This window comes from Miscanthus floridulus, chromosome 2 (assembly GCF_019320115.1).
Source record: "Miscanthus floridulus cultivar M001 chromosome 2, ASM1932011v1, whole genome shotgun sequence".
In the NCBI taxonomy this organism is placed as follows: domain Eukaryota; kingdom Viridiplantae; phylum Streptophyta; class Magnoliopsida; order Poales; family Poaceae; genus Miscanthus; species Miscanthus floridulus.
In genome coordinates, this window is record NC_089581.1 from 32,469,079 (window position 1) to 32,497,039 (window position 27,961).

Here is a 27,961-nt window from a genome sequence, read left to right on the forward strand (position 1 = left end):
ATGAGGCTAATAACATGGAATTGCCGGGGATTGGGGAATGGCCCGGTAATTCGAGGACTTCTGAATATCCAGAAGCGGGAGGCCCCTGATGTCCTTTTCCTCCTAGAAACTAAACATGATGGGGAATGGATGGAGTGGTTGAGATGAAAGCTAGAAATGCCTAATTTGGTGACGATGGATAGTAACAAATCAAGTGGTGGTCTGGCACTATTTTGGAAAAATGGAGTAGATGTAGGGGTTAAAAGCTTGTCGGAATACCACATTGATAGTATCATAAAGGAAGATGATGGGCTACTATGGAGATTTACTAGTATTTATGGTGAGTCAAGAAGTGATAAAAAGGAAAACACATGGGTAACTATGCATGATTTGAAGGCAAAATTTGACTTGGCATGGTTGTGCAGCGGAGACTTTAATGAAATTTTATTTAGATGTGAGAAGGAAGGTGGCTCGCCGAGAGCAAAATCAAATATGTAGAAATTTTGGATGGTACTGGAGGACTGTGATCTTCATGATCTGGGGTTTGTGGGTGATCCATTTACTTAGCATAATAACCATTGCTCAGCTAGTAGTTTTACAAAGGAGAGGCTAGACCGAGCCATTGCCAATAGTGCCTAGAGATCCATCTTTCCTTTGGTTAAGGTTACTAATGGAGATCCTAGACATTCAAATCATAGACCAATTATAATTGATGTGGGGACAAGGGAATGTATGGCATGGGGGGAGCAAGTGGAGGTGTTAACAAAATTTGAAGCAAGGTGGTTGGAAGAAGAGGATTATGAAACCAAAGTAGTGGAGGCATGGAGAGGGGCAATGGAGGAAGGATGTGACTGCATAATGGTGATACGGAAGAATGATCTCGGGGAGTTAAAGGAGTGGGACAAAAATGTGTTGGGTGAGTTAGAGAAGAGAATTAAGAAGGTGAGAAGTGTCGGGTATCGATATTAGGGATACCCAAAGCAAGGGAGTTAGCCCCCACGTAGACTTCCCCGGATGGCTTGAGACGTATTAAAAGGTCTCACCTAACCCTAAGGTCATGGGCTCTGTCTCGCCCGACCTTGAGGCCATAGGTGGCTCCGTCTCGCCTGACCCCTTGGGTGCGGGCTCCGTCTCGCCCTACCCTAAGGCCGCTAGCTCCATCTCGCCCAACCTTGAGGCCGCGGGCTCTATCTCGATAGGGTACGAGCTCTGTCTCGCCCGACCCCAAGGTCGCAGGCTCCATCTCACCCGACCCCAAGGATGTGGTTTCCATCTCGTTCGACGGGGACCCATACCACTACCAACCACTCCAGGTCCAAGCATATGGGCTTGGGTCAAAACTCTAATGCTAGGGAAGAGGCTAGCATGCCTTGATGTAACCCATGGCTATGACAAGCCATACCAAGGGATTCACATTAAGAACAGTGTCGGACGTGCCAGTACTATTCTGCCTAGTCCTCGTACGGACACTGATAGACGCATCAGTTCACCATGACATCCGCCAGGACGGAGTGGAACGCCATGACTGGTGGATGATGCATGCACATGGCGCTAGTGATGAATAGGGCCACAATATGGAGTCATCCATGTTGACATCTATAGGATTAGCGAGACCCACGTGAAGGAGAAGAAGGACCCGATGACCCTAGAAGCCTTCTTCTCTCTCGTTCTTCTACTTTTCCTCCTCTATAACCCACGCTTTCTCTTTGTCTATAAAAGGGAAAGCAGGGTGCCCCATGGAGGGGGGATGAAAGGAGGAGAAAAAACACGAGATCTAAACACAAGAGAACAACACAAGCACATGGCTGAGTGGCAAGCAAGCTCCCAGCACCCGTTCACTCCTTCCACCAGAGACTTGGCATCCTCTCCCTCTCTCGCCTATTAACTGGACGTAGGGATATTCTGCCCAAACCAGTATAAACTCTTATGTCCTTCGAGCACACCATCCGAGCCAGACACGCAAATACAAATTTACTCGTCGGTGGTCCAAAAACACCAACAGTTGATGCGCCAGATAGAGGCTTTTTGCACATCTCGACGTCCACATCATGCCTCAGATGGCTAGTCACGACGTCAGCTAGGTTTTGGGCATGCACGTGCGCTTTGGGAACTTGGACTTCATCATTATGACGGAGGGAGAGTTGGCGCAGGTTCCTAACACTGTCTAGCCTCTCCACTCCACCAGCCTCGACATGATCACCAAGGTGCTTGAGGAGCTACAGCTGGACGCACCAGAGACCCACACCCTTGGGAGCAACCAGCTCCTCGGCTTCGATTATGGGAGGATAGAGTGCCAGCTCAGCGCCTTCCTAGGACCCCGACCGTCTTGAGAGGACCTGCATCGTCTCACCTTCTCATTCGCCAATGTTATGACATAGCTTGCCGAAGGAGAGCCACTCTCCCCAAAATACCTTATCCAGAGTGCCCTGATAGTGCTCCCATTCAGTCTGTGCAACGTTGTAGAGACCATTGGCCACATTGTGGTGCAATGCACGCCCCCATCCCCTACGAATGATGAGTTTGTGGCGATGACCGAATACGTCATAGAATCTTTCCACGACCTTCTTGTGGGAGAATTGGAGTCGCCCTCCGACTCTGACTCTAGCAGGGGAGCCATCACCCCTCGCGAGAATGTTTCATGGAAGGTACCTCCGAGGGATACATCGAAAGCATCCATGAGGGAGGGGCTACCCCAATAGACAACTTTGACAATGAGGTCGAGGGGGATGTAGGGGCCCCACCATGCCTGCGGGTAGAGCAGCTAAGGGCGTGGCACCAAGAGCTCGAAGAAGCACAACTCCAGCTTGAGCATGAACGCGCGAAGCTCGAGCGAGAGATCGAGCACCACGGAGATGGTGGTCGTGCGTGTGCTGTGGCCCATGACGTGAACTGGAGGATCATTGAGGACGACAAAGCCCTCCCATACTTCACTCGGGCAAGCCAGAATATCGCTGCCATGCTAGATTTGCTTTGGGGGCTTCCGAAGCCCATGACACCAGAGGATCGTTGGGCCCATCATGAGATTCGCATGCTACTCGAGCATATGGTGGTGTAGCAAGCTAAAAGCTCACTATCCCGGCGACGTGAGTTCAACGCTAGCCAGCACGCACCCTCAGAGCAACCAGACAGGGACATGTCAGTCCACTAGGCATAGCAAGGTGGTAGGCCGCGTGGCATGGCCCTAGTGCATGAGCGTCTCAGCCTTCACTGTGATGCGTGTGACACCCTAGATGCCTATAGGCGTGCCCGTAGTGATGAGAAGGAGGAGGCTAGCTATGGCTACCACCCTCGTTGTGGTGGACGCTACGATAATGATGAGGACCAAAGCCTGAGCCCTGACTTGCCGGGACCTTAGGCCTTTGGCCAACACATCGTCAACGCTGTCTTCCCACCACGATACTTACCGCTGACCAACATCCAGAAATACTCTGAGGAAACAAACCCTGGACTATGGCTCGAGGATTATTGGCTTGCTTACCAAGCTGGTGGAGCGGATAGCCACAATTTCATTATCCGCAACCTTCCATTGTTCCTGGCCTATTCGGCACGAACATGGTTGGAACACCTTCCGCCCAACGGAATCCAAAGTTGGGCGGACCTAAAAGATATCTTCGTGGGAAACTTACAGGGTACATACGCGCATCCTAGGAACCCATAGGATCTCAAAAGCTTCCAACAAAAGTCTAGGGAAACTCTTCATGAGTACATCCGATGCTTCTCTCGGTAGTTCAAAGAGCTGCCCAATGTCGTCAACGCAGACGTCATAGAAGCTTTCCTATCTAGGACCACCTGTGAGTCCCTGGTTCACAAGTTAGGACATAAGGGCCCCTGAACCACCAAGGAGCTCCTCGACATCACCACCAGCCATGCCTCGGGAGAGGAGCCGGTCGGGGTGTTTTTCGACTGCCCTAAGGGCAAGGCAAAGCAGACAAGGATGCCGACGAAGGCACCTCCAACCGCCCCAAAAAGAAGAAGAACAAGCAGCGGTGCGAGGGCTCACTCATGGCCAATGCTGAGCGCAAGAGGGTTGGAAGCCCGCTAAGGGTACCTCGGGCCACTTCAAGAAGCTGCTCGAAGGGCCATGCCTAAACCATGCTTTCCCGGTCAAGCACCTATTCAAGGACTGTGTCCTTATGAAGTGGTTCTTGTCCGAAGGCTCCAACAAGGGAGAGCTAGGAAGGAGCCCAAGCCATCCACAGACAATGTCAAGGGGAAGGACGGTGGATTTCTGATGCTAGATGGCTGCCTCATAATCTTCGGAGGGTCGGGGGCCTACGACTCCAACCATCCCCAGAAGCTTGCGCTTTGCAAGGTCTATATGACCAAGCTGGCCACGCCTTCCATCCTCTGATGGTCGGAGTCTACCATAACCTTTGATCAGACCGACTAGCTAGAAAGTGTCCCACAGCTAGGAAGGTACCCCCTCATGGTTGACCTGATCATCGGCATGAAGTGGCTCACCAAGGTGCTAATGGATGGAGGCAGCGGTCTCAACATCATGTACGCTGAAACACTCGACGCGATGGGCATCGACGATCATGTATCCGGCTGACTAGGGCACCTTTCCACAGCATCATGCCTAGAAAGCAGACCATACCACTTGGGCAGATCGATCTACCCATTACCTTTAGAAATCTGGCCAATTATAGGACAGAGACCCTTACCTTCGAGGTGGTTGGGTTCAATGGGACCTACCACGCCATTCTGGGACGCCCATGCTACACGAAGTTCATGGCCGTCCCTAACTACACCTATCTAAAGTTGAAGATGTCGGGTCCATGTGGGGTCATCACCATTGGCACCTCCTTCCAATGTGCCTACGAGTGCGAGGTCGAGTGCTGCGAACACGCCACGGCAATTGTCACCTCCAAAGAGCTTGCGGCCATCAGGGAGGAGGTCGTCGAAGAAGCACCCAACCTCAAGCGGTCGGTCGAGTCTTTCGAGCCTATAGAGGGCGCCAAGGAGGTACTCATAGACCCCAGCGGCTCTGAGGGCAAAGTGGTGCACATCGGCACCAGGCTTTCCTCCAAATAGGAAAGCACGCTCGTCGACTTTCTCTGCGCCAACAGAGACATCTTTGCATGGAGACCTTCGGACATGCCAGGCATTCCGAGAGAAGTCACCGAGCACGCCTTGAAGATCAAGCCAGGCTCCAAGCCGGTGAAGCAGCACTGGGCTTATCTATTTGGCCATAACGAAATTTAAGAGCTTGCCCACTTATTACAAGTTCACCGCCTGGCTTATCTACCTAACTAATTTCTTGGGAGGATGATCTCATCCTCTATCTCCGCAAGTAAGTCCTATGCTCGAGGGGCCACCTCCTTCTTGATGTCGTCCAGCTCAGCGTTGGTATGGACATGCACGAGAACCATCATAGGTAAGGTGGGATACGGAGCTGCAAACGCTCCTACGGCCCGTTTAGGCCTAGGAGTTCGAAGGCTGGCCAGTACCTAGGTGCACGAGTGCTGCAGGCATCTCAGCCCATGTTTGAGTCTTGGTCGGTTCACAATCCATGGTTTTTCCTCAAAGAAAGGCAACAAGCCCTTGTGACCGATCAAATGGACCCGAGAACTATATGGATTAGCCACTGAGAATCTAGAGTCGCTCACCAGTTGACCCATGCTGGACCCCCACGAATGGAAAGCTAGGGCCCCACTCAAACTAACCTGTTAATAGCTCATCGAGCACCATGTTTTGCCCATCGAGGAAAAACGTGGCACGGCTCAGACTCTCCGTTTTATCAAAAAAATGCTTGAGGGATGATGATCACAAAGACGAGCTGATCCTCGACCAGACCCTTGCTACGCATGGGGGCTCGAGGGAAGTTGGACTCACAAGGAGATCAAATGCGCGATCACATGACGATGGCTCAGATCCTAGGGAGGGGTATGTACAAAAACTAAGAAAAGGTTTCTAAAACAAAAAACGCTTTCTCTTACCAGTTTTGCTATTGTCTCGTCGAGTTTTAGTGAAACCTAACCCTGGCAACGACAAGGGTTAGGCCTTACTCAGGGGCTGATAAGGGTATATATATCCTTTCTGAAATAGTCACCGTGCTGGACCCTTTCTCACATTAAAAACCTAGAGACAAGGTTTCTGAAAACGAACGCTGAGTAAAGCTGGTCGGGCTATAAGAAATCTGCGCCCCAGCGGCTATGGCAATCTTGCTTACCAGCGTGATCAGAGTTTTTCACCCATACCTCGAGCTCTATAGTCTTAACAACAGGAAGGATCAGAATGCATTAACCCTTTTTTACACATAAAAAGGGAGAAAGAATAAATTTGTTCAACAGAAGCAAAAGAACAAACTTGTTTAAACGAAACAAAAGGGATGGAACTTGTTCGCTTATTACAAATGCACCGCTTGACCTATCTGACTAAACTAACCCCTTAGAGGAATGATTTCATCTTCTATCTTGGCAAAAAGGTCATGCGCCTAGGGGGCCACCTCCTTCTCGATGTTGTCTAGCTCTGTGTCGATATAGACGAGCGCGAAGCCTTGGCTCATCATAGCCAGATCGATGTTCTCGTAATGAGAACAGGTGATCGTGAACAATTAGTGAACGCTAAAGCAAAGTGCGCCCCTTACCATATCACATGCCCAGTCCATGGTTCGGGTGGCACGAACCACGAGAGAGCTTGTCTCCTGCTTCGGGGCTAGCTCGAGCTTGTCACAGACCAGCTAGACGACGACTTGCAGGTTGTCATGTTCGTCGCTCTCCTTCTAAAGGGTATCCTTCACCTCGCTGAGCCCCTTCTCTAGTCCACGGCTCTTCACCACCTCTGCCCCAAGCTTGTCATCGAGACCTGCCTAAGTCACGCACCGACCGTGTCAAAAGGCTTACTATGGATTCTAGGGAGAAAGACAACAAGGGAAACTAGAGACTTACTGTTCACATCCGCCCGAAGCTTGCGCACCTCATCGTGTTGCCGGGTCACCTCAGCCTCCAAGCACTGGATCTCTTCTTAGTGTTGATCAACCTCCACTGCGAGCTCGATAGACACGCCCTCAGCTGCAACCTTTAGGCCCCTCTCCCTCTGAAGCTCATCCTCGAGGTGGTCGATCTGCTGCTGAGCGTTGGCACGCTCCTGGCGAGCTAGGTCAATCCCCATGTAGAGCTCCTCTATAGCCTAGAGCAAATTATCCCGCTCCTTTCATAGCCGCTCGGCCTCCATAGCGTCTGTACGCACCCTCTCAATCAGGGCCACAAGCTTCTCCTCAGCCTTGCGAGCGTTGTCATGAGCGTCCCTCTCCCAGACTTGGAGGTCAGCCACCTCTTGAGCGATAGGGGCAAGCTCAGCCACCTCCTGATGGGTGGTAGTGAGCTGTGCAGCTAGCCCCTCATTCCGTTGTGTCTCCTTAGCAAGGAATTGGGACTTCTTTGGGTTGCGGGTCATAAGGATCTACGAAGAAAACAAGACTTAGATGTGCGGAAAGAGAACCTGAGTGTCAAAAGCATGGTCATATCATACCTAGCCAACCGGGGCGACAATGTCACGCATCGAGCTTAGCGCGGTGGTTAGGGTGAGGTGAGGTGGCCTAACTCTATCGATTCTGAGGCCACCGTCGAAGGTTCGAACAAGGCGGGGCGTTTTGATTCTGCCGGCTCTGGGGGCACATCCTCCCCCTCCTGCCCCGTGGCATGCCGTAGGAAGGTCCCCACCTATAGCAAAGGCGGGTCCTCGTCCTCGGCGGCCAGATCATCCCACGGGATGGGTGACATGTGTAACAGAACCGACCAAATCATAAGAACGTAAGTACAAAAACAATCACCGTAGTGATCAAATTCCTGTACTTAAGCTCCCATAATCCTGGTAGTCCAGAAATCATGAAGGATTTCAACCAACTCTCGACATACAAACCAAGATCGTAGTGATTCAACACAACACATCATCCGTTACAACATTTCACAAGTAGCATTCGGATTACATCCATCAGAGTTTGAATAAAATATTACAAACCAAGTTTGAATGTGCGGAAGCAACATAGTTTAGTACATAACTTCATAGTTTTCAAATACATTGCCAAGTCTGAGTCATGTCCCACAAAAGCATCTTTAGGTACGAGAACTAGTAGAGACCATGCCCAACGGTCTAGTCTTCATCCCCAGCTGGGAGAAGGCAGTACTTGCAACAACCAAAGTAGAACTGGTCATCTGCAACAGGTGGGAGATAAACCCTGAGTACGAGAAGGTACTCAGCTAGACTTACCCATCAAAACCAGAAATAAAAGACACCAAGGGTCATGCAAGGCTTATGAGGTGGGCTAGCTTGACACAGTTGCATAAAAGAGCTTGTGATTATAGTAACCAATTTAAACTTAGCATCAAACTTATCATTATTTACCTGTCCACTAGATTAGCACCTATACTAGAGCACTCACTTATTAGGAGCAAACAATATTAACCATAGCAGGTATAATAAGGCTGTCATCATCATATCATCATTTCTGAGCCATTAGGTTATTTAGTGTATCTACTTTGGAGATAAGTCCATCAAGTTCTCACTAACCGGGAGAGACGACGACTCAAATCGAATTACAACTCAGCTGAGGGGGTATTCCTAACTCTCACCCTGGCATACTTAGCAAGGGTAGCCATGGGTCACCTTTGGGACATCTCAGGAACCAAATTCGCGGGTTCGATCAGTGCCAGCACTCTCAGAGATCACCCTTCTGCCAGGACGATCAGGACTTTTAAATCACCTGCCCTTGGACTCACGCCTACGGCTCCCTTCCGAGGCGCACTTTATACTTATCGACTCCCGGCCTGAGGTGAGCTACTCGGCTTCGTGGTCGGTCTCCAGACCTGGCCAACTAAGAGAGAGGCATGCGTTCAACATGAACAGGAAAGGCTCCAAGATTCAGTCCATAATCGACATAGACGGAGTCACTGCAAACCGACAAGCCTTCGTTCGGTCTTCATTTCTCATTAAGACTGGTTCTTTTCCACGATAGCAAATATAGCCAACCGTGCCATGTGTATCTTCCTATATCTCGTAGGTGACAGGAAATCACCTAACTTCTACCATGTTTAAGCAGGGCTAAGCACTACACGAGCCTGAGCTACATAGGATTCAGGGTATCAATATCTAGACAAAGATTGGATAACCAATGCAGCAATTGTTTGCATCCAACACCTAAACTTAATGCAACAATATATATATGTAACAATAATACTGTAACTGCATTTCAAAAATTAGGAGGCTTAATATGCTCCGGGGCTTGCCTTTCACAAAGTTGAAAGGACGGTGATCCGGGCACTCAACGGCGACCTCGTCTGGCACTTCTCCTGAAGGCTGCACTTCCTAAACCTCCAGTGTCGGCTGCTGCTGCTCGCTCAGTTCCTCGAATTCCAGCAGTGTTACTCCCTCCGGTACACCTATTGCATACCGATGCACAAGATAAATATCATGGATGCATAAGGAATGACATGATGCTCACGATGAATGAATCACAGTAAGTGTTTACGAAAGCATCACTGGACACTTGTTTACCGAGTAAAATAGCTCTATTCAAATCACTTTAAACATATATCTAACTTAACTTAAAGAACAAGATCAACTTACCTAACTTGCATAACCTAAGATAAAAATGCTCATCTTCAGTTAAAGGTCTAACACCTAGGAACATTACCACAAACTTAGAAATAGTAAAGGCATACATAAATTATCATTTAAAGTTTTATATGCACACAAGTAGTCCCTTATTTCAATCACAACAAGAGTTCTACAAATCCAAATGACTTGCATGAGGACATTCTGAAAAGCTTATGAAATTCTCTACAAATCATATGTAAACATCAAAGCATGATTCTTACGTTAACCAAATCGAATTCAGTAAACCTAGAATCTATCCAGAACTGATAGGGTTACTAACTTAATTATTTAATGATGATGCAAAAGCATAATTTAACCAAACCAAGTTTATCAACTTGTTGCACATACCAGAGGAACACTAGAAAGTATAGTGCCAACTTCTAAATAAATTATTTAATATCCTTTTCAAATTTATTTAGTTAATTAGGTGATCAAAGCAATATATAGTAAAACTGTTCATAAAAATCTACAAAAATTACAGTAGCTATCTCATGCTTCACATAGACTACCATAAAAATTTCAAAGCCATTGAGCAAGCAGAACTTGCTGTACCCAAAATAACAGGTGGCATATCTATTTTTAGCATAATTAGGAAACTCTATTGAAAAGTGTCAAGCAACAGATGTCTTATTTTTCCTAGTATCATTCTAGCATATGAATAGCACTCACCAATTTTTACCCTAACTGGATCTATAGAAAAATTATGAAAATCCACTCAAGATCCACTCATGCAAACAAGATAATTTTCTATCTCCTACATACAATGTCCAAAATATGTGAAATTTTAACTACAAGCTATTCATGATATGATCAGTACACCATAAAAATTTCATGCCATTTGGAGCTACATAGAAAAAGATATAATTACCCCTATTTCTTGCATGATTAAAAGAGATAAATGAAAACTCCTATTTTCATAACAGAACATGGCATGGATTATATTTTTAATAGAAACTAGACATTATCATGAACTCAACAAAATTGGAACCACATCATTTGAATCTACCAACTAGGAGATACATATTTTTGAATATCTATACAAATCTGTGAAAAGAATAAAACAAAAATGAATTTGAATCCTACTCTACTGCTGGGCCGGCCCGAAGGACACGGTGGCCCGCGAAGCGCGCGCTGGCGTGGCCCAAAACACAGCGCAGCCTAGGCTGGCTCCCGCCTCAGCATCGGTGACTGACAAAAGGGGCCCGCGCGTCAGTGAGACAGACAGGGGAAGAGAAGGAGACGGCGGCGCAACTCGTTGCCGGTGGTTCCTCCAGCGAGGTCAGCGGTGCCTCGGTGCTCGCCTCATCAATGCACATCAAGCGGTGCCATCAATTTTGGCTATTACCACGGCAAGAGGGGATGGTGACGGCCATGGCGGCGCTTGGCCATGGCTCGGCCGGCTCCGGCGAAACGACGGCGTCGCAGCCCTAATTGGTGACCCTATGAGCTTCAGCAGCGATCACAGCAGCTAGTGCAAGAGATAGAAGGGACGGTAAGGCTGCAGTGGTGGTTGGCCGCGTGGAACGCCATCTCCGGCGAGGTCAGCCGTGGCGGCGGAGAAAGAAACGACGAATTTGCCCTTACCCAGGTTCAAGTGGACCGACTGAACGGTGGAGGTGGTAGAGGGGATCACGACGAGGCTAGGAGCGAGAGGGCCGGCGCGTTTTTGCAATGACGAGCGTGCACGATGACGGCGATGCTCGGTCGGAAATGGAGGGTGGCTATGGCTCGGCGCTGTGCGCGGAGAAGGAGAAAGAAAAGCAAATGGAGCGGCAAGTGCGTCGGGCAGGCGCGCGGGGTGCTCATGTCGCGGCCAGTAGCGCCAGGATGCTCGCGGCGCGTGGCAGCGTGATCAGGCGACCGGCGACGCGCGACATACATGTGTCGGACGTTTTCTGAAAATGGTCAGCACTGTAGCTCGCCTGATTCACCGATTCAGTGATCCAACGACCGACTGACATAGCAAGTTTGACGGTGATTAGCTCCTAATCCATGATGATTTAGATCATGCCAAAGTTAACAAAGTTGATCATCTATATATGAACTACAACTCTTATTATTGGAGCTCGAGCTAGTTTGGCTTTGTTAGGGAGATACAAGGTGAAAAAGTTGGGTACATGAAACTGAATCCAGTTATAACACTTAGAAATTTTTCAAGTGTTTGAATCAGCCTTCAATTTTGACTTGTGGGCCATGTTTGAGGCTGTTCCACATATTTTCATGAGTTGATCATAAAACAACTTTTGTTCCTTGATAAATTAGCTACAACTTTGGTAAAGAGTGCACCGTCATGCAAAGTCTCTAAGTTGGTCTTTTGAACCAGTCAAACTGTGGCACTCTAAGGGTCAATTCAAGTCAAACTTCTCCCAAGGGGCAATTTTGTCATCTTGATCTACATGAACAATGTCCAAACAATTACCCTAAGTGTAGGTAAGGTGTATTAGACCATGATCAACCACTTTATACAATTGTTATACCAATTTTCTAATGATCACATGTGCTGAAGCATAAAACAATCAATTCACTCAATTGTTGCAATGCAATGTTTCACCTGTTTCATGACTTTGTTGTTATTTTACACTTGTCACATTACTACCATATTGCCATGTTTCAAGGTATGAGAAATTCATGTTGCATTCACACGTTGCACTACTACCAATCTCAAGCAAATTAAATATGAAACAACAGAATTGCGAATGTTGCATATGCATGTTTCAGTGATAATGGCATGATGACATAGATGATGCATATGTTTATGAAATGACATGCAATTTAGTGGAAGCCCAACACCTAGGGTGTTACAGCCTTCCCCCTTAGAAAAATCTCGTTCCGAGATTTGGAAAGTGTACCATTTAATATAGAAAGTTAGATTATTTTCCTTTAAATAATCTTCCCGCTCCCAGATTGCATCCCGTTCACTATGATTACTCCAAACTACCTTGTATAACTTAACTACTCGCGTACGAGTCACTCTTTCTTGAGTATCTAGAACTTGCACGGGCTTCTCCTCATAAGAAAGATCAGATTTCAAGTTGACTTTCCTTGTCGCTATTCTTTCCTCGGGAATACGAAGACACTTCTTCAGCTGGGACACATGGAATACCGAGAATATAGCTCCCATCTCACGTGGTAGATCGAGCTTATATGCTACTCTTCCACTTTTCTCGATAATACGGTAAGGTCCAACATATCGAGGCTCAAGCTTCCTTTTTTATTCCAAAACGCTTTACTCCTTTCATAGGGGACACTTTTAGATAAACATGGTCACCTACTTCAAACTCAATAGGTTTTCTTCTCTTATCAGCATAGCTCTTTTGTCTAGCCTGAGCGGCGGTCATATTCTTTTGGATAGTTTGGACTTGCTCTTCGGCTTCTTTTACAAAATCAATACCATAGAATCTTCTTTCTCCGGGTTCCACCCAGTTCAAAGGAGTTCTACACTTGCGGCCATAAAGAGCTTCAAAAGGAGCCATTTTGATACTCTCTTGATAACTGTTGTTATAAGAGAATTTAGCGAGAGATAACCAGTCCTCCCAAGAGCCTTTGCAAGAGATAAGACAAGCTCTAAGCATGTCTTCAAGAATTTGATTAACACGCTCAGTCTGTCCCGATGTTTGCGGATGATAGGTAGAACTGTGGATTAGATGAGTGCCAAGATTCTGATGTAAGCACTCCCAAAAGCGAGCCATGAATTGTGGTCCTCTATCTGAAATAATGGATTTGGGTACACCATGGAGACGTACCACTTGTTGAAAATAAATCTCAGCATAATTGTGAGGGTGATAGGTAGACTTGACCGGAATAAAGTGAGCAGATTTAGTTAGACAATCTATGATAGCCCAGATGGAATCACAACCCTTTTTGGTAGTGGGTAATCCAACAATGAAATCCATGCTAATTTCTTCCCACTTCCAGCCAGGAATAGAGAGTGGCTGCAATAATCCAGGCCTCATGTGAATAGCCTTAACTCTGCAATAGTTATCACACCTTGCCACGTAAGCTGTGATTTCTTTCTTCATCTTGGTCCACCAATAATACAGCTTGAGATCTTGATACATTTTACTGCTACCAGGATGGATGGACAACTTAGAAGAATGGGCTTCAGCCATAATTTGATTTCTAAGTTCTTTGTCTTTGGGTACTACAAGCCTATCATTAAACCAGAGAATTCCTTTGTCATCGACCCTAAAGTGCTTGGTCTCTTGCTCTTTCATCTTCCGCTTGATATGAAACACACCCACATCAGTCTTCTGGAGTTCGATAATTCAACTTCTAAGAGAGCAATCCATAGTGATATTGTGGAGTACTACAGGATGAAGGAGGTGTGCCAGATGAAAGTCTTCACTAACTAAGGAATTGCAATGGGCCTTTCTGCTTAAGGCATCAGCAACCACATTTGCCTTACCAGGATGGTAGTGCACTTGAAGGTTGTAGTCTTTGATTAATTCTAACCATCGTCGTTGATGCATGTTCAACTCGGGTTGAGTAAAGATTTACTTGAGGCTTTTATGGTCAGTATAGATGTTGCACACATTACCCAGCAAGTAATGTCTCCAAATCTTCAGGGCATGAACAACCGTGGCTAGTTCTAAGTCATGGGTAGGATAATTGATTTCATGCTTTTGAAGCTGGCGCGAAGCATAAGCAATGACCCGGCCTTCCTGCATAAGAACACACCCCAAACCGGTGCCACATGCATCACAGTAGACATCAAAAGGCTTCTCGATGTCAGGTTGTGCCAATACAGGAGCAGAGGTTAGTAAGGTCCGTAAAGTGTGGAAAGCCTCTTCACACTTCGAAGTCCACACAAACTTTTCATCCTTTTGAAGTAGTCGAGTCATGGGCTTGGCGATTTTAGAGAAATCCGGGATAAAGCGACGATAGTAGCCAGCCAATCCTAGGAAACTTCGGACTTCTGTGACTATAGTAGGTGCCTTCCACTCAAGGACTTCTTGCACCTTAGTAGGGTCAACCGAAATTCTATCTCCAGATAACACATGACCCAGAAAAGGTATCTTGTTCAACCAGAATTCGCACTTGCTGAACTTAGCATAAAGCTAGTTGTCACGTAACTGAGTTAAAACAATTCTCAGATGTTCAGCATGCTCTTCTTCATTCTGAGAATATACAAGGATATCATCAATGAACATGACGACAAACTTGTCCAATTCTGGCATGAATATAGAATTCATCAGGTACATAAAGTGTGCTGAACCATTTGTCAACCCAAAGGACATGACAAGGTATTCGAACAAGCCATAACGAGTAGAGAAAGCTGTCTTAGGTATATCTTCAGGATAAATTTTGATCTGATGGTAACCAGACCTCAAATCGATCTTGGAGAATACCTTAGCTTTGGAGAGCTAATCAAACAGAATATCGATGCGAGGAAGAGGGTATTTGTTCTTGATGGTAACATCATTAAGGGGGTGATAATCTATGCACATGCGCAGAGACTCGTCCTTCTTCTTCACAAAGATAGCTGGACAACCCCAAGGAGAAGAACTAGGCCGAATCAAACCTTTCTTTAATAGCTCATTCAACTGACTTTTCAGCTTAGCCAACTCATTGGGTGGCATTCTATAGGGCCTTCGAGAAATAGGAGCCATACCCGAAATGAGTTCTATCTTGAATTCTACATCACGGTCCGAAGGCAATCCAGGCAAGTCATAAGGAAAGACATCTAGAAACTCATAGACAACCGGTATCTCCTCAATGGCTTTGGCTAGGGTAGCATTGGCTGTATTGTGGATAGAGATATCACAAGGTAACTGTACTAGAAAACCCTTCTTATCCACAGGATCCCTCAACATTACCACACGGGTTGATGTATCGATCAACACTCCATTCCCGCTCATCGACTTCATTCCTAGGATTACATCGATTCCTATCCCCGATAGAACTACAAGATCTGTAAGGAACTCTCGATCCCCAATCTTAATCTTTACATCTTTAACTACTTGGTTAGTCATGATATTATTTCCAGCAGCACTAATACAATAACCACCCTTGACAATTGTAATCACATTCATCTTATGCTTAGATGCAAAAGTAGAACTCACAAAGGAATGCGAAGCACCCGAATCAAAGAGCACAACTGCAGGGTGATCATTAACAAGGAACTTACCAGCGGTGACCACTTCACCAGCAGGAATTTCCTCCATAGTAGTGTAGTGCACACGCCCCTGATGGACATTTCCTGGAGCATTCTTGGGAGGATAGGGACACTTATTAGCCCAGTGACCAGGCTGATTATAGTTCTAGCATGGCCTGTTTTCTGGTGGGACATTGGAGCTGCCCTGCCCAGAGGTATTCTTTGGCAAGGAAATTATGTACCCCTTGCGGAAACCAGTTTTAGCTTGATTCTTCTTCTGAGGTGGGCGGTACCGGACATTAGCATTGGGTGGATGGTACTAGGTCTTGGATACCATTGGAGCCTTAGACTGAGAAGCTCCGGCCTCAAAGTTTCTTTTACGGGTCTTAGAAGCAGCATATATCTTATCATTATTCTCCTGAGTCAGGGTGTCACTGATAAAATCATTGAAGGTGACACACTTGCAGTTGCCCATAGACTTCATCAGTTTTGGGGAAAGTCCCCTCTTGAAACTAGCTATTCTTTTGGCGTCAGTATCGATGAACTCGGGAGCATACCTCGCCAGGTTGTTGAATGCCTGGAGGTATTCATTAAGACTCTTGTTGCCTTGGGTTAGCTTCATAAACTCGGTATGCTTAATGGCCATGAGACCAGGAGGGATAAAGTGTCCCCTAAAAGCTGCCTAGAACTAATCCCAAACTATCTCGATGTTTGCAGGGAAGGTGGTCCTATGATGGGTCCACCAGATGCCTACAGGGCCTTGGAGCTGGTGTCCTGCATACGAAGCCTTCATGCCTTCTGTCAAACGGAGCAATCCAAACTTTTGCTCTATCATGCTCAACCATTCATCAGCTTATAATGGTTCTTCTGCCTCACAAAAGACAGGAGGCTTTGTGTCCATGAAGTCCTTAAAGCTACTGTACTAGTTCGGCTCGGGTCCCTGGCGGACATGTCGGTCATCACGGTTAGCCATATGGCGCATAGCCTCAGCTAGCATGCGCTGACTTTCAATGATTGTCTGCATTAGCTCAGCTGGTGTGGGCGGTGGAGGAGGAGGTTGTTCCTCATCTCCCATGCTACGACCGCGACGAAGGTTATAAGCCATCTGCAAAATGTATAGCCAATGAGCACTAACGATGTGGAAATTTTTGTAGATGAATTGTATAATTATGCCAAACTGAGTCCATTGGAGAGAATGCATTTATATGATCAGCAGAGGCACAATCATTCATCACAATCACACAACTCATCAAGCGCATTAATTGACACATAAATGCGATGAACTTAACCAACAACGAGATCTATAGACCGCAAAGAAGAAATTCATCAAAAGCTCACTTACGTGGAGCTTAATACGTTCGATAGGTTACATCCAAGCCATAGTGGTTCCAAACTTTCATCCGAAATAACAGAGGGTCCGATATTACATCCCAACGATTAACTTATTACAAAGCTACTCATTCATGCATGAGGATCAACAAAAGACTAGCTCTAGCGCATTAGCTAAGTAGTAAGCTAAATTATGCCTCGGAGTCAGTGTCGAAGATCTCTCCTCCATTTTCATCACTAGCAGGCTCTAACTCCTCATCTTCCTCCTCATCAGGTGGAACGTGCTCAGGTCCATTGACCTCAATGCCATCATCACCTTCAGCCATGATGACACCAGAGCCCATCTCATCCTCATCATCAGGTGGCAGGAGAGGGTGAAGTTGATTATGTAACAGGTCAACCTCCTCATGGAGATGGTCATTGTACTCTTCGGCAACTGCCAACTGCTGCTCTAGCTCCACCTGTCGTGCTCTCAACACATTCTCTTCGTGCTAGGCTTCATTCCATTGGTTCATCACGTGAATCAACATACGTTCACAGTTGTGGTGAGCAACTATCAACCTCTGAACCTCTAGGGTCTCTTGGTCCCGTTCCTATGTTACTTGCTCCAAACGGTGCTGAGCCGCATTCCTCTCAGCAGTCACTCGGGCCAGCTCTGTCCTCAGCCTTTCTGCCTCAGTAGGCTCCAAACGGGGCTCACGAGGAGCTAAACGATGACAAGGCACCCTGCCTCCAGTGGACTTGCGAGCAGTGAGTTTCGTGCGCGCCATCTGTAGCAAAAAGTTGCAACGTAAGGGGAGAATCATTTAAGGGATACGAAATTTAATTAGCCGGGACCATCAATTTTAAAGGAGGTAGTAATGCAAGAAATGCCATGTATGCTTGCACATGATGCATGCATGATCCGTACATCCTCACAAACCTAGAAAATTTTTAAAGGCTAGCGAAATATACGGTGGCATACATACATTTTCTCATATACGGTAGCTAGTCGATCTACAATGATACGTTGTTAGTGTACCTGCAGAAAAATTTCATTTTAGCCCAATAATTTCCCAACAAGGCATGTAAACTAAATACTTTCATACATACATCCCCTGATGCATATACTCTAGTATCACAACTACCCGTCAGAGATACCCACATTTAAGTACTCTCATAGATACATGATCGAACATGTAAGTATGCGAGCAACCACAACTACTCTTCCCTAGACCGATGGTTGGACGGTCATGCTCTCACAACTCCCACTTACCAGAGCATAGAGGTATTTGATCCATACATTACCACCCAAGCGGATGGCATCCATACCATAGCACGCCGTATGGACGATGAAACAGAAACAAGCAGGAACCCCCAAGCTAGTACTTTAATAAGCCACCTAAGAGTCCTTATTTGGGCATAAGGGATACGACCACTGGCAATACTTAGTATTTAATATAGGATTTTTGCAAATACTTTTGTTTTAAATACACAAATGACATGTTTAGTGTCGAATCTTGCTCTGATGCTAGCTGTAACAGAACCGACCAAATCATAAGAACGTAAGTACAAAAACAATCACCGTGGTGATCAAATTCCTGTACTTAAGCTCCCATAATCCCGGTAGTCCAGAAATCACGAAGGATTTCAACCAACTCTCGACATACAAACCAAGATCGTAGTGATTCAACACAACACATCATCTGTTACAACATTTCACAAGTAGCATTCGGATTATATCCATCAGAGTTCGAATAAAATATTACAAACCAAGTTCAAATGTGCGGAAGCAACATAGTTTAGTACATAACTTTATAGTTTTCAAATACATTGCCAAGTCTGAGTCATGTCCCACAAAAGCATCTTCAGGTACGAGAACTAGTAGAGACCGCACCCAACAGTCTAGTCTTCATCCCCAGCTGGGAGAAGGCAGTACTTGCAACAACCAAAGTAGAACTGGTCATCTGCAATAGGTGGGAGATAAACCGTGAGTACGAGAAGGTACTCAGCTAGACTTACCCATCAAAACCAGAAATAAAAGACACCAAGGGTCATGCAAGGCTTATGAGGTGGGCTAGCTTGACACAGTTGCATAAAAGAGCTTATGATTATAGTAACCAATTTAAACTTAGCATCAAGCTTATCATCATTTACCTGTCCACTAGATTAGCACCTGTACTAGAGCACTCACTTATTAGGAGCAAACAATATTAACCATAGCAGGTATAATAAGGCTGTCATCATCATATCATCATTTCTGAACCATTAGGTTATTTAGTGTATCTACTTTGGAGATAAGCCCATCAAGTTCTCACTAACCGGGAGAGACGGTGACTCAAATCGAATTACAACTTAGCTGAGGGGGTATTCCTAACTCTCACCCTGGCATACTTAGCAAGGGTAGCCATGGGTCACCTTTGGGACATCTCAGGAACCAAATTCGCGGGTTCGATCAGCGCCAGCACTCTCAGGGATCACCCTTCTGCCAGGACAATCAGGAATTTTAAATCACCTGCCCTTGGACTCACGCCTACGGCTCCCTTCCGAGGCGCACTTTATACTTATCGACTCCCGGCCTGAGGTGAGCTACTCGGCTTCATGGTCGGTCTCCAGACCCGACCAACTAAGAGAGAGGCATGCGTTCAACATGAACAGGAAAGGCTCCAAGATTCAGTCCTTAATCGACACAGACGGAGTCACTGCAAATTGGCAAGCCTCCGTCCGGTCTTCATTTCTCATTAAGACTGGTTCTTTTCCATGATAGCAAATATAGCCAACCGTGCCATGTGTATCTTCCTATATCTCGCAGGTGATAGGAAATCACCTGACTTCTACCATGTTTAAGCAAGGCTAAGCACTACATAAGCCTGAGCTACATAGGATTCAGGGTATCAATATCTAGACAAGGATTGGATAACCAATACAGCAATTGTTTGCAACCAACACCTAAACTTAATGCAACAATATATATATGTAACAATAATACTATAACTGCATTTCAAAAATTAGGAGGCTTAATATGCTCTGGGGCTTGCCTTTCATAAAGTTGCAAGGATGGTGATCCGGGCACTCAACGCGACCTCATCTGGCACTTCTCCTAAAGGCTGCACTTCCTGAACCTCCGGTGTCGGCTGCTGCTGCTCGCTCGGTTCCTCGAATTCCCGCAGTGTTACTTCCTTGCATGCCGATGCACAAGATAAATATCATGGATGCATAAGGAATGACATGATGCTCATGATGAATGAATCACAATAAGTGTTTACGAAAGCATCACTAGACACTCGTTTACCGAGTAAAATAGCTCTATTCAAATCACTTTAAACATATATCTAACTTAACTTAAAGAACAAGATCAACTAACCTAACTTGCATAACCTAAGATAAAGATGCTCATCTTCAGTTAAAGGTCTAACACCTAGGAACATTACCACAAACTTAGAAATAGTAAAGGCATACATAAATTAATATTTAAAGTTTCATATGCACACAAGTAGTCCCTTATTTCAATCACAACAAGAGTTCTACAAATCCAAATGACTTGCATGAGGACATTCTGGAAAGCTTATGAAATTCTCTACAAATCATATGTAAACATCAAAGCATGATTTTTACGTTAACCAAATCGAATTCCAGTAAACCTAGAATCTGTCCAGAACTGACAGGGTTACTAACTTAATTATTTAATGATGATGCAAAAGCATAATTTAACCAAACCAAGTTTATCAACTTGTTGCACATACCAGAGGAACACTAGAAAGTATAGTGCCAACTTCTAAATAAATTATTTAATATCCTTTTCAAATTTATTTAGTTAATTAGGTGATTAAAGCAATATATAGTAAAACTATTCATAAAAATCTACAAAAATTACAGTAGCTATCTCATGCTTCACATAGACTACCATAAAAAATTCAAAGCCATTGAGCAAGCAGAACTTGCTGTACCCAAAATAACAGGTGGCATGTCTATTTTTAGCATAATTAGGAAACTCTATTGAAAAGTGTCAAGCAACAGATGTCTTATTTTTCCTAGTATCATTCTAGCATATGAATAGCACTCACCAATTTTTACCCTAACTGGATCTATAGAAAAATTATGAAAATCCACTCAAGATCCACTCATGCAAACAAGATAATTTTCTATCTCCTACATACAATGTCCAAAATATGTGAAATTTTAACTACAAGCTATTCATGATATGATCAGTACACCATAAAAATTTCATGCCATTTGGAGCTACATAGAAAAAGATATAATTACCCCTATTTCTTGCATGATTAAAAGAGATAAATGAAAACTCCCATTTTCATAACAGAACATGGCATGGATTATATTTTTAATAGAAACTAGACATTATCACAAACTCAACAAAATTGGAACCACATCATTTGAATCTACCAACTAGGAGATACATATTTTTGAATATCTATACAAATCTGTGAAAAGAATAAAACGAAAATGAATTTGAATCCTACTCTACTGCTGGGCCAGCCTGAAGGACACGACGGCCCACGAAGCGCGCGCTGGCGTGGCCCAAAACATAGCGTAGCCCAGGCTGGCTCCCGCCTCAGCATCGGCGACTGACAAAAGGGGCCCGCGTGTCAGCGAGACAGACACGGGAAGAGAAGGAGACGGCGGCGCAACTCGTCGCCGGTGGTTCCTCCAGCGAGGTCAGCGATGCCTCGGTGCTCGCCTCATCAATGCGCATCAAGCGGTGCCATCAATTTTGGCTATTACCGCGGCAAGAGGGGGTGGTGACGGCCATGGCGGTGCTCGGCCACGGCTCGGTCGGCTCTGGCGAGACAACGGCGTCGCAGCCCTAATTGGTGACCCTACGAGCTTCAGCAGCAATCACAGCAGCTAGTGCAAGAGATAGAAGGGACGGTAAGGCTGCGGTGGCGGTTGGCCGCATGGAACGCCATCTCCGGTGAGGTCAGCCATGGCGGCGGGGAAAGAAATGACGAATTGGCCCTTACCTAGGTTCAAGTGGACCGACTGAACGGTGGAGGTGGTAGAGGGGATCACGGCGAGGCTAGGAGCGAGATGGCCAGCATGTTTTTGCAGTGATGAGCGTGCATGACGACGGCGACGCTTGGTCAGAAATGGAGGGCGGCTGTGGCTCAGCGCTGCGCGCGGAGAAGGAGAAAGAAAAGCAAATGGAGCGGCGAGTGCGTCGGGCAGGCGCGCGGGGTGCTCATGTCATGGCCAGCAGCGCCAGGATGCTCGCGGTGCATGGTAGCGTGATCAGGCGACCGGCGATGCGTGGCATACACACGTCGAACGTTTTCTGAAAATGGTCAGCACTGTAGCTCGCCTGATTCACCGATTCAGTGATCCAACGACCGACTGACAGAGCAAGTTTGATGATGATTAGCTCCTAATCCGTGATGATTTAGATCATGCCAAAGTTATGTGAACTACAACTCTTATTATTGGAGCTCGAGCTGGTTTGGCTTTGTTAGGGAGATACAAGGTGAAAAAGTTGGGTACACGAAACTAAATCCAGTTATAACACTTAGAAATTTTTCAAGTGTTTGAATTAGCCTTCAATTTTGACTTGTGGGCCATGTTTGAGGCTGTTCCACATATTTTCATGAGTTGATCATAAAACAACTTTTGTTCCTTGATAAATGAGCTACAACTTTGGTAAAGAGTGCACCATGATGCAAAGTCTCTAAGTTGGTCTTTTGAACCAGTCAAACTATGGCACTCTAAGGGTCAATTCAAGTCAAACTTCTCCCAAGGGGCAATTTTGTCATCTTGATCTACATGAACAATGTCCAAACAATTACCCTAAGTGTATTTAAGGTGTATTAGACCATGATCAACCACTTTACACAATTGTTATACTAATTTTCTAATGATCACATGTGCTGAAGCATAAAATAATCAATTCACTCAATTGTTGCAATGCAATGTTTCACCTGTTTCATGACTTTGTTGTTATTTTACACTTGTCACATTACTACCATATTGCCATATTTCAAGGTATGAGAAATTCATGTTGCATTCACAGGTTGCACTACTACCAATCTCAAGCAAATTAAGTATGAAACAACAGAATTGCAAATGTTGCATATGCATGTTTCAGTGATAATAGCATGATGACATAGATGATGCATATGTTTATGAAATGACATGCAATTTAGTGGAAGCCCAACACCTAGGGTGTTACAACATGAAGCCATCATCCTCCGCCTCCCCGTCCTCTTCTTCTTCCTCCTCTTCTACTGATGAATCTTGAAGCTACTTCCCTTGTTGCAGCTTCGCTCGCTACTTCAACTGTCATTTCTTCTCCTCCTCATTCTTCTTCTTCTTCTTCCTTTTTTATCTACGCCATGGTTCGCCGCTCTCATGGCCGCGTGCTCTAGCAGCAGCGCGATAGATTCCCAAAAGACTAACCTCACTGGTAGCTCGATGAAGCACGTGTCCAGCCACATCATGGGATGCCCTAGGATCAGGAACATGATGTCGCCCTCCACATGGCCTCCTTGATGCACTGCTTGACCTCGCTATCATGGAGCAGCCCCTAGGCGAGCGTCGTCCTGACGAGCTATGCGACGGGCGTCATCCCGTACAGCAAGAGGACGCGCGACATTAGCGGTGCCACCCTCCTCACGTGATACCCCCAATGACACCAACCCCATAGAGGCCATGGGTCTTTAGGAATACGATGGCCTCGAGGAGGTCACGTATCCTCATCTTCTCCTTGATAGTGGTACCTTTTCGATCAGACGCCTAGAGAAGACCTGCAAGGGGGTGGCATGGTCATTCTTTAGGTAGAACCAATGCGAGTACCACCCCTTGTTGAATCTAGAGAGCTGGTAGGGCATGTACTCAACCGCTCGCTACCCTTGGAGGTGGATGCCCACGCATCCCATCGGCACCGGGGTCTCCCGACCTCTCTCCTTCTTCATCAAGGAGATGGAGAAGAAATATCTCCAGAGCTCGAAGTAGGGCTCGATCCCCAGGTACTCGTCACACATCATGATGAAGGCCACGATATGCTAGATCCCATTAGGGTTCAAGTGCTGTAGCTCGATTTGATAGTGGTGTAGCATACCCCAAAAGAATGGGTGGGGAGGAACCGTGAGTCTACGCTCGTGGAAGAGCACGAAGGAGACAACATAGCCATTGGGTGGAGCCGGCTTATCCTCATGGCCAGGCACAAGCCAATCCACCACATCGGTCCTCCTACAGAGAACACCACACTTGACGAGGCCCTCCATGCACATATGGGTAACATCGAAGTGGTACCATGAATCCATGGAGGATGGAGGCGCTATGGAGAAGCAAAGGCGAGGACAGAGAAGCGGAAGCTACAGATCTAGGGCTCCGGTGGTGAATTAGCAAGCACGGCAGATCCAAACAGCGGCGGCGGAGAAACATAAAAGGTAAGGCTATGGTTTTGATGTGTAGAAATGTGAAGGGGAAGGACGCTATTTATAAGATGGAGCGGGGCGAGAAGGTGAACCGTCCACCTAGATTCACGCGCCCACTACACCACATCACATCACCTCCCTCCGAAGATCATGTGCACGCTATCTCTAGCCACGCCCTCAAAGGACATGCCGAATGATGGTTCGCCCAGTAGATGGCCTGAGAACCATCACAGGTAAGGTGGGATACGGAGCTAAAAATGTTCCTACGGCCCATTCAGGCTCAGGAGTTCGAAGGCTGGCCCTCTAATGGATTCACAGCAGCTCTAGGGCACTTAAAGCGAGGGTGGAAAGGGATGGGCCCACTAGCAGCTAGTACTTGGGCGCACGAGCGCCGCAGGCATTTAGGCCCACGTTCGAGTCTTGGTTGGTTCCCAGTCCATGGTTTTTCCTTGAAGAAAGGTAATGAACCCTTGGGACTAGTCGAACGAACCCAAGATTTATATGGATTGGCCGCCAAGAGTCTGGAGTCAGTCACCAGCTAACCCATGCTGGACCCCCGCAAATGGGAAGCCGGGGCCCCACTCAGACTATCCCATTAACAGCTCACCGAGCACCATGTTTCGTCCATCAAAGAAAAACATGGCACAGCTCAGTCCCTTCGTTTTATTAAAAAACGCTTGAGGGATGACGATCACAAAGACGAGCTGACCCTCGACCGAACCCCTGCTACACGTGGGGGCTCGAGGGAAGTTGGACTCGCAAGGAGACCGAACGCACAGTCGTAGTACGACAGCGGACCGATCGGATCCTAGGGGTCAGAATCAAGAAAAATCTTTTCGACCTCCCAAATCCTATGGTTACATGCCCCCAAGAAGACCAATCACGACAAAAGAGAATCGCTGCCCTACTAGGACACGCTGTGGGCTAAAAAAAGAAGGTCAAGGCCCTTAGAGTCCTCCCATCCGGAAAAGCCTCCAAAGGAGTATTCTACTCCTCCGCAGGCTCAGGGGTTACTATCGGGTATCAATAATAGGGATACCCAAAGCAAGGGAGTTAGCGCCCACGCTGACATCCCCACATGGCTTGAAATGTATTAAAAGGTCTTACCCGACCCTAAGGTCACGAGCTCTATCTCACCCAACCTTGAGGCCATGGGCTCCGTCTCGCCCGACCCATTAGGCACGGGCTCCATCTCGCCTGACCCCAAGGACGCGGGCTCCATCTCGCTCGACGTCGAGGCCGCGAGCTCTGTCTCGCCCGACCCCTTGGGCACGGGCTCTATTTTGCCTGATCCCTTGGCCGCAGGCTCCGTCTCACCCGACCTCAAGGCCACGGGCTCCGTCTCGCTCGACCTCGAGGCCACGGGCTCCGTCTCACCTGACCGCATGGGTGCGGGCTCTGTCTCGCCTGACCCCTTGGGTGTGGGCTCCATCTCACCCAACCCCAAGGCCATGGGCTCCATCTCGCCTGACCCCAAGGACGCAGTTTCTGTCTTGTCCGACGGGGACCCATACCACCGCCAACCACTCCAGGTCCTAGCATATGGGCCTGGGTCAAAACTCTAATGCTAAGGAAGAGGCTGACACATCTCGATGTAACCCATGGCTATGATGGGCCATACTTAGGGATTCACATCAAGAACAGTGTTAGAAGTGCCGATGTTGTTCTGCCTAATCCTCAGTATGGACGTTGACAGGCGCGTTTGTTCACCACGACGTCTAACGGGACGGAGTGGAACGCCATGACTGGCGGATGACGAATAGGGCCGCGACATGGAGCTGTCCCTGTTGACATCTACAGGATTAGCGAGACCCACATGAAGGAGAAGAAGGACCCAACGACCCTAGAAGCCTTTCTCTCTCTCTCATTCTTCTACTTGTTCTCCTCTGTAATTCGTGCTTTCCCTTTGTCTATAAAAGGGAAAGCAGGGCGCCTCATGATGGGGGGATAAAAGGAGGAGAAAAAATAAGAGATCTAAACACAAGAGCATGACACAAGCACACGACTAAGTGACAAGTGAGCTTCCAGCACCCGTTCAATCCTTCCACTAGAGACTTGAGATCCTCTCCCTCTCTTACCTATTTGTAACCCCTACTACAAACCAAGTGCTGGTAACATGAGCAGCAGCGAACTAGACATAGGGACGTTCTGCCTGAACTAGTATAAACCCTTGTGTCTTTCGAGCACACCATCCGAGCCAGACGCACAAATATAAATTTACTTGTTAGTGGTCTAAAAACACCGACAAGAAGGGAGCTGGGGATGTGGAGGAGACAGGGAATTTCTCAAGAATCTGTAAGCCAACAACACATTTTGCGTTATAAGTTCGAACATTTGCAAGACCAGCAAAATGTTTACTAGAAGCAGCAAGCTCATAACACATGGTTGTTGAAAGGTGACCAGAATACATGTTTTTCCATGCATTTGCCTCAAAACGGAGAAGGAAAAACCATGTTACAAAATTAATGGATGATAATGGGAATTTTATGGCTGGAGAGCAGTTGAAGAATTTTATTACTAATCAATATCAGAGCTTATTTATGTCTCATGCATATTCTTCCTTTGATGAGGTGCTGAATTGTGTACACCCAAGAGTCAGCCTAGAATTGAATGAAGCCTTACTCGCTCCATTTTTTGGAGATGAAATATGGAATGCTCTTGTGAGCATAGGTGACTTGAAAGCCCCGGGTGCAGATGGTATGTCTTCTATCTTTTATAAGAAATTCTGGTCTCTCATTGGAGAGCATGTTAAAAAAGAAGTTCTTGATGTCCTTAATGGTGGGCCAATACCTGATGGGTGGAATGATACAATTATTGTTGTAATTGTAAAATAGCTCACCAAAGATTCTGAAAGATTTACAGCCAATCAACTTGTGCAATGTTTTATACAAGCTTATCTCAAAAGTGCTTGCCAATAGGCTTAAGAATTTTTTGCCTGAGATTATTTCTCTTTCTCAAAGTATCTTTGTGCTAGGAAGGTTAGTTATAGATAATGTTTTGTTGGCCTACGAATTAATTCACCACTTGAATTCTAGAAAGAAGGGGGTAAAAGGGTTGGCTGCTATTAAGCTTGATATGAGTAAAGCCTACGACAGAGTGGAGTGGACCTTCTTAGAAAATATGATGAGGATGGGTTTTCATCATAGATGGGTGCAACTTATTATGAAATGTGTTTCCTCGGTCCCATATAAGATTAAAGTCAATGATTCCTACACTTATCGAATCATCCCTCAATGGGGTTTAAGGCAGGGTGATCCTCTTTTGCCTTACCTATTTATTTTATGTGCAGAAGGGCTTTCAGCATTGTTACAGAAAGTTGAACAAGAGCATAAGCTTGAGGGCATTAAAATCTGCCGGGGAGCACCAAGAGTAAACCATCTTTTCTTTGTAGACGGCTCATTAATTTTGATGAGAGCAAGGGCAAGTGATGCACAAGAACTAGGTTGTATCTTGGAAGTCTATGAAAGAGCTTCTGGGTAAGTAATTAATAAAGATAAATCAACAATTATGTTCAGCCCAAATACTAACTAGCATGTTAAAGATCATATGATAATTACACTCTCAATCTTAGAGGCTGCAACAAGTGAGCGTTATTTGG

General features: G+C 46.2%; 1 pseudogene; it reads left to right on the forward strand.

The window, feature by feature from the left end:
* Positions 1–27,950, forward strand: LOC136536306 (uncharacterized; annotated as a pseudogene).
* The last annotated feature ends 11 nt before the right edge of the window (positions 27,951–27,961 follow it).